Genomic DNA, 8,517 nt, shown 5'->3' with positions numbered 1-8,517 from the left:
CGGTAATAGGTACCATTTACTGCAGGCCAGGAGCTGTGGGAACATGGTTTCACTCATTCATTTAGCTCTCAATAGCTCGATGAGGAGGTGGGCTCCTGGGGCTCTGGCCACAGTCACCCTCTGGTGGGATTTGAACCCAGGCAGTCTGACTCCAGAAGCCAGGAGTGACTCTTATACTCGACAAGGCTTCTCTATCAAGCCAGGGAAGGGAAGGGGGATGGGAGGAGGTCTGTTAAATTGGGTGAGTGCAATGGGCACATTTTAAGCATCTAAAAGCGCATACGGTCAAATGGAAGCTGTTGCTGGAGACTTAGCAATTGGAGTAAGGGCTCAGATCTCTCTGTCTCCACCCCCTCCTCTCATTCCCACTGAGGAAGTAGAAGAGGGCCTGTGTGGGCATGGGGAGCCAGATTCAGGAGAACTTAGCAAGATGCGAGAGAGGACGTAGAGGTGCCGACATTCCCCACTCTAAGCCTCAGATGTTCTGTTCCCAAACCTTGGCCTATATTCATCACAGCCTCAACCCCAGTACACGCTATTCCCTGGCAGGAAGGAAATGGGGTTGGGGTACAGGGCAGGCGGGGAGGAGATGCCCCTGGCTGCATTTTTTAAAAACAAATAATTAGGCTCAGAGAGGGTGAAGACTTGCCCGGATCACACAGCCTCTGCTGAAATGCACCCAGCTCCTTGCCATTCCTTAGGGTCTGCACCTTTAGGGAGGGCCTGAAAGGGAACCCCGGCCACTCCCCACAGGTAGCTATGGGCTCAGCCTGCTGAGGGCGCCCCCCTTGGAGGCACAGAGGCCGAAATCTGTGGGTCCCCAGTGTTCCCCTCCCAGATACTCAGCTCTCAGGGTGACCCTTCCGTCTTTGCGCCAACCCAGACCCACTGGGCTTCAGGGTGTGTATGGATTCCATGGCCTCCAGGTCCCATTGGTGGGTCTCAGGAAGGTCCCAAGCCTTTTAGGAGCTCAAGATCCTGGAACCCAGAGGCCTGATGTTGGTCCTGAGGCCTCCCCACGTGTGGCCTTTCACTTTCCCGCTTCCAGACCCTTTTTCTTGCTCCCTGTTTGCCCCTGCCCATACTCCTCGCAGGCCAGCCCCTGGCGCAGCGCTGGCTGCCACTAGTTAGGAAGGGAAGGACTTCTTTCGAAGGTGGGAACTCTGAGATCCAAAGCCTGAGAGGAGCACCCAAAGGGAGGTCAAAGGGGTCCCCACTCGCCAGCAGCCCCTCTTCAGTTCCCCCCACCCAGACCCGCCAGCCTTCCTTCTGGGCCAGCCTGGCCAGCCTGGCCTTCCAGGGAATGATTCTTCCCACCCCCATGCAAAATGCGCTCCCTGGGAGGCTGCCACCTCTCCAGACACCTCCCCCCCATCTCCCACCCCCTCTCCCTCTGGTTGCTGGCTGACAACACCAAGCTGGCTTGTTCTGGGGTTCCTCCCAGACCTCTCAAACACCAGCTCCTCACCACAAACAGCTTCCCCGAGGGCCCCACGTGCTGGCTCCTGGTGCATCTTAGTGAGTCCCAGAGCCCAGAACTCCTGAATCAGAGCACAGGCAAGGGTGGATCCTGCTGCATCCCCAGCCTCCTTCCCAAGCTGCATCTCTTGTAACAAAGCCGGAGGGACTGCTCTCTGCCTGGAGCCATGGGCCGTATGTCTCTTCTGTGTGACTGAATATGACATTATCCCTGAGTCTCTCTGCGTGACTGCATGTCATTCGTGGAGAAACCGTGTGTCTTTCTGCCATCATGTTAGTTTGTGTGTGTGTGTGTATGTCATTGTGTCCTTCTTTGATATATATTTTTTTCTGTGTACTTCCTTACACAAAAACCCCTGTGAGTCCGCGGTGCACACGCCCGAGTGTGTGCGGTGCCAACCTGTGTGGGTGTGGGTGTGTAAGGCTCTGTGTGTGTGTCCCCTGCAGGGCAGCCACCAGCCAAACATCACCACAGGTCAAGTGGTGTCCTGGGCTCATAACCCAGCGTTCAGCTCCCCTCCATTTTGATTGACCACCTTTATGATTATTATTTTTACCTCAGCTCCAAGTGGAGACCTGCAGGCCTGGGCCCCCTGGAAGGCAGCTGAAGTCCTGCCATTCACCCGGGATGCCAGAAGGGCTGTCCACAGGCGGCTGGGCCACCAGAGTCTATATTTGGAAACAAATTCCACACTCACTTCCTGGGAACTGGGTGAGAGGTGCCTGGGAGTGGAGGGGCCCATGTCGTTAATGAAGCCCCCTGCCCGCCCACACTGCACTCAGGGGAAGCCCCACACCTTCGGCAGGTTGGAAATATCAGGTGCAAGAAGTGGACCCCGATACACACGTGGACAGTCAGCGGAGCCCCGTTTCTTCCTCTGCAGGCAGAGCTAAGCATGTGGGGCGGGGGGCTAACACACAAGCACACCTCACCCCCCAGGGCCCATCATGCACCCCTACCAGGGCACACACTCCCTGGGCACACCTCCAGGGCCCCGGGGCCCTCCCCCATCCTGGAGGGACAGAGTTGACTCTAAACCCTAACCGTGTTTACTTGTTGGAAGTCAGTTCCCAAGGGATCCGGTGCTGCGGCCCGGCTGCCCCCCAGTGCCTCACTCCAGGCAGCCTTTGACCTTGTCCCCCAGGTCCAGGGGCCTGGTGGGCTCCCCCCTCCCTGATGGATCTGCTGCTCCCTGTGGCCCCCGCAGACAGACAGACAGACGCCAGGGCAAGGCTGAAGGGGTGGCAAGGCAGCTTGCAGAAATCCTTCTGGAGCCAGGGAGGGGGCACGGCGCTTACCTGGGCTGCTGAGCCAGGCCCTGTCCCAGCCCCTCGTGCCCCTGAACGCGGGTCTCTGGCCTCAGCCACTTGTGTCCCCTGGTGCTGGGAGGAAGCCGGCTACCCGGAGCCCGCCCCTCGCGGACGCGGCTGGCAGGACACTCTGTCTTCAAGAGGTCAGGCCGTAAGATGCCCTGGGCCTGGCCATTTGGGAGTCACTTAGAGCACACACAGTCGTGCACAGCCAGCCAGTGCACGCGCGCGGGCACACACACACACACACACACACACACACACACCTGTTCTCAGTCTCATGCAACCTCACACAGGCAAATATCCACAAATACACTCCTGTTTCCATCACACACACACACACACACACACACACACACACACACACACACACAGAGTCTCCTATTCACTGGCACACCAGGACACAGCTACACCACACAAACACACAATCGTGGTCACACACGTGTGTGGACATGAATTCAGCCACACATACGATCATAAACTGTCACACCAGCCCACGGTCGGCCACACCCCCCCCACCCCGAGTCACACACACCAGCCCGTGTGCAGATGCACGCATGCTCCCACACACAGTTACATTCACATCTGTGCATTCATGATTCACGCTCCGTCCCCACGTCTGCAGTCCACCCCACATTCCCCCTCAGCCTGGACCCTCACATCGCCTCTGCTGTGGTCATGCACACAGGAGCACCTGGAGGCTGCCCCCAGCCCGGGGGAAGTACTTGGACGGGCACCACCAGGGATCATTCTCCAAGGCCCGGTGAGGTTCCTCTGGACAGACCCCTTGATTCAACAGTTCCCCCCTTGCCTAGGCTGGACAATACCAGTTCAGGAGAAAGAAGGCCATGCAGGTTTTACAGCAGGCAAGGGAGAAGCCCATCTCTAGATAAAAACTCAACGTCCAGCCCTCCTCGTTCCCAGCCCCCCGCCAACCCCTGCAGAGGCCCCGGGGCTTTGACACAGACCTGTCCCAGAGGGAGGGAACCCTATAGTGGGCCCTGAGCACTAATTAGTCCAGCTCTCATTTTACGTGTGGGGAGACTGAGGTCTAGAGGTGCTGAGATCAGAAAGGGAATTGCCAAAGCTCCTCAGGATTTTGGAGCAGAGCTGTGACTGGGACCCCTGTCTTCTGCCCACAGAGCCGCTCATACTGAGAGATTATAGGGCACCCTCACACTGCCCCCACAACCCTTCCACCCACTGGCCTGGTGCAGCCCCAAGAGTGAGCTACCTACCCCTGAGCTACCTGCCTCTGAGCAAAAATGAGGTCTTAGGTCACGTCCCATCCCTGCTTACAGCCTTCCAAATGGCACCTCAAAAGTCTTATGATAGAATCCCAACTCCTTCTCATATACTTAAGGCTTTGTATGAACTGGCCCCCGCCCACCCCTCTCACCTCGTCTCCTGGCCCCATTTCTGCCTCCACATTCCATCCACCTTCCTCTCTGTTTCTCATTTGCACCAACATTTGTTCTCACCCCAGGGCCTTTGCACATTCTACTCCCTCTGCCCCTCCCCAGCTTTCCTCATGGTCGTGCTTCCTATCATTTTTGTTATGTGCTTGTTTACTATCTGTCTTCACCTCAGACTCTCAGCTGCTGAGGACAGAGATCATGGCACCCATCCCATTCACATAAGTCGATGCTAGATAAATACTTGTTGAATAAAGGATGTGAAAGTAATAAACAGATGGACTCAGAGTCAAAGATGTGGAGACATAGAACATATATAAGGAAACACTGAAGGGCACAGGACTACCTGCTCCATGCAACAATATAAGGATTGAAGTCTGAACAGTGATAAGTTTAGAGGGGGGCATAAAACCCACACCATAGTTTTGGCTTTCTGAGGCTTGAAGCCCTGAAATGCTTCCTCTCTCCCTCCCAAGTGCCCCCCCTCCCTGAATACCCCCCTCCCTTGTCCTCTGGACTTTCCTTTTGTCCACCCTTCTATCTGGTCCCAGGAGCCTGGAGAAGGAGCCAGTAGATTAGTGAAAGTGGTATTTTTATAGACTGATAAAAACCATGCTTATCTAGAAAGCTTTGTCCCATTTCCCCCAAGTGTCCCTAATTGGTCATTTGCCCAGTGTCCTCTCCACCCTCCTGGCCTTCTTGACTCTGCTCAGTTCCCCGCCGCCCTTCCCTCCAGCAAGGGCTGCCCCACAGGAAAACTTTGCCAGGAGGATTTGTGGGATGGGGGGTGAGAGGAGACGGGGAAGAGGGGTGGTGTTGGGGGAGGGGTCCAGCCTTCTCCAAGTGAGTTTGCTATGCCACTATTTAATGATGCCAAATATATTAAATTCTATACTCTAGCAGCCTCTTAAATCCGTTTATGGCCCATGCTAGACCCTGGGCTATAATAATAATAAAAATAAAAGAAAGGATTTATGTAGCCAGGGTGTGGACCCGTCACTGGCAGAAAAGAAAGAACTGTTTCTAGCTGATCTTGCTGGGCTGTCGCCCACCCTCTGACCTCCCGTTTCCCTGGGTGGAGGCTCCCGGGGGCAGGGAGGGGGAGAACTGGGTTCCTTAGTGGACAGAGTTAGGAAGCTGAGGGAAATGTCCACTTTAAAAGAGCATTTGGGGGCACGTGGGTGGCTCAGATGGTTAAGCGTCTGCCTTCGACTCAGGTCATGATCCCAGGGTCCTGGGATCAACCCGCGCATTGGGCTCCTGGCTCAACAGGGAGCCTACTGTTCCCTCTCCCTCTGCATCTCCCCCTGCTTATGCTCTCTGTATCTCTGTGTCTCAAATGAATAACTAAAATCTTTAAAAAAATAAAAATAAAAGGAGCATTTGCTGGGCTTTTCTCAAACCGATGTTTCCAGACCAATCCCTCCATTTCTCTCTTGGGCTCCTGGAGAAGGACTTTCCTGTGTTACAGTACAAAGAGGAATAGGGACCAGGAATTGAGGAGACAGCAGAGATCTGGGGTGGGAAAGTCCTCCAGAAGAAAAGAAGAAGCCCCTCATGGTTGGTTCTTTGGCTCCTGGGCATTGTCTCGGGCTCAGGTCCCTTCCAAGTTGTGTGACCTGAGCAAGCTTCTTTGCCTCCCCCAGCCTCGGCATCTCCATCTGTACAATGGGTCTCCTAAGAATGCCAGCCTCGGTGGTTATTATGAGGGGAAAAGAAATGATATATTTAAATGTCTGGCGCTGGCTGAGAGTAACAATGCGTGCACTGAGCAAGGCGCCCTGCTGAAGAATGCGGACCCTCTCCTGGTGAGTGGAGGTGGCCTGGAGGTGCAGCCCAGGACCGGAAGAGGAGGTAAGGCACTGGGCCCTGGAGAGCAGTACTACCAGCTCCCAGTGTCTGGAAGGAGAAGCCAGGTCTCCTCTGACCAAGGTTTCTGGGACACAGGAGGCTGGGCAAGGGCAGGAGAATGAGGCTGGAAGGGCCTAGCGAGCCCAGGCCTCAGTTCCAGGGGAAGGGAGAGCACCCGTTCTTTTGTGACTTCAGTATCGTGGGGCAGGGGCTATGACAGCACCTCCCATACCTCTGCTAAGAACCTAAGCTGCGACCACTGACTCCCAGGCCCAGTTCCCCTAGGACACAGACCTCCTGGTCATCCCCCAGCTCCCAGAACCTGAAGAAACGTTCACTGTGAATGGCTGAAAGACTGAATGGAGGCTGGCCCTCTCTCTGGCTTTGTGGTCCTGGGTCTGGGGGTCCATGAGGCCAGGGTCCACGGGGGAGCGAGAGGGTCCTGTTTCTCTGCTAGCTGGCGTACAATTTTCACTTCCTGGGTGCCCCCTTATCAGGAAACTAGAGGAATAGATTGGAGGCTTTTGGAAGCTTGATTGCATTTAATGACCCAATTTACTGACACCTTTGCATGGCCGCCGCCCACACTGACTCTGGACTCAGCCTCTGCAACTTGCTGCGGCCAATGGTGCAGTAATACACCTGACGCCTTGTGGGTCTCTGCTCTCTTGTCCTTCTGCCATCTCCATGCAAAGGCAGGGCTAGCCTGATGGAGGATGGGACACAGAGCTGAGTCAACCAGTTGTCCCAGTCAAGGTCCCAGGTAAGTAAGACAACCCAGCCCAGACCAGGAAAGCCACCTAGTTGGCTGCCGCTGACCACGAACACCTGAGCAAGCCCCACCTGGCAGACCCAGCTGGCAAACCCAGTCACCGAAGCAAAATTAAGCATGATTATTGAAGCCGCCCGTGGAGTGGTTACTTGTTACGTGGCATTACCGTGGCAGTAAATAACTGATACACAGCCCTGATCTGAATCCAGCCCTGACTATCCCTACCTTCCCGCTTTTCCCAAGGAAAGGAGTTGTCAGGTTCCAGCTGCACAATTTCAGGCCCTAGGTTCAATTTCCTAGGTTGGTTATTTAAAGCATCAGAAATAGATTGGGGTAGAATACTACTCAGCCATCAAGAAAAATGAAATTTTGCCATTTACAACGACGTGGATGGAACTAGAGGGTATCATGCTAAGCGAAATAAGTCAATCAGAGAAAAATAATCATGATTTCACTGACATGTGAAATTTAAGAAACAAAACAGAGGAGCATAGGGGAAGAGGGGAAAAAATAAAACAAGATGAAATCAGAGAGGGAGACGCACCATAAGAGACTCTTATCTTAGGAAACACTGAGGGTTGCTGGAGGGGAGGTGGGTGGAGGGATGGGCATTAAGGAGGGAACGAGATGTGATGCGCACGAGTGTTATATACGACTGATGAATCACTGAACTCTACCTCTGAAACCAATAATACCTTACATGTTAACTAATTGAATTTAAATTAAAAACATAATAAAATAAAATAAAAATAAAATAAAAACAAAAATAAAAGAAATAGATTGGGGCTTCTAGTTTCAAATCTTGGAAACTAGCGTGGACAAGAAGTGAGGGAGCATTCCTGTAAGGCCAGGTCTACACTGAACCAATTTCCAGACCTGGGTTTAGGGAGGCAGGATGCACGAACTCCTGAGAAGGACAATGGTAGGTGTTCCCCAGCACGTGTTGCCATACCGCAGAGGACCGCATCCGGTTCCTCCTTCTGCCTCAGCGCCCCGGTGTCCTCTGGGAAATAACCCCTTCTTCACTCTTCTGGCCCGGAGATGATCAATTAGCATAGTCCATCCCCCAACCACAGTGATTGGTTCAACAATAGGCATGTGTCCAAATTCTATCCAATCAGAGGTTCTTGGGGGACTTTCGCCAGAAAGAGAGGAGGATGGAAGCCTATTGCTGAGGCTCACCGTCGGGGAAGAGCCTGCCCGAATGGGCCAGTGCTCTGGCATCTCTAGGACTCCATTTTCTCATGTGTGAAAAGAGGATAATAATTACATCCCCTTATAGAATTGTGGCGAGGGTTTCATGAGATAATCAATGAAAAGTACCAGGCGAGTGATTCATAAACGTTAGCTGTTGTGATTAATTTGGTGCAATCATTGGGCTAGATCAGTATCTGACATTTAACCAGTAACTAAAAATGAGCAGATATCTAGAAGTGTCTCCATGAGGCTTTCCATGTGCACATGGACTCCGGTCAATATATCCTAGGGCATATGCTCCCAGACGCTCCAGTAAAAATGCAAGCGGGTCTTTCCAAGTAAAAAGAATCCTGACCCTAATCAGGCATGTCCTAAGGCTTGCCCTAAGGAGGGGGGATAGTTTGAAATGAGCCACCCTGAATTCTCTCTGGTCACCAAAGGCACAGATGTGGCCTTTGGAGGAGTTCTTGCCTGCAATGAGCATCAGTTGAG

Source organism: Eumetopias jubatus, unplaced genomic scaffold (assembly GCF_037043125.1).
Source record: "Eumetopias jubatus isolate StellerSeaLion01/CBP00866 unplaced genomic scaffold, mEumJub1_p1.0 scaffold_16, whole genome shotgun sequence".
Lineage (NCBI taxonomy): Eukaryota > Metazoa > Chordata > Mammalia > Carnivora > Otariidae > Eumetopias > Eumetopias jubatus.
The sequence above is the reverse complement of the archived record's forward strand: the minus strand, read 5'-3'. Positions refer to the sequence as shown.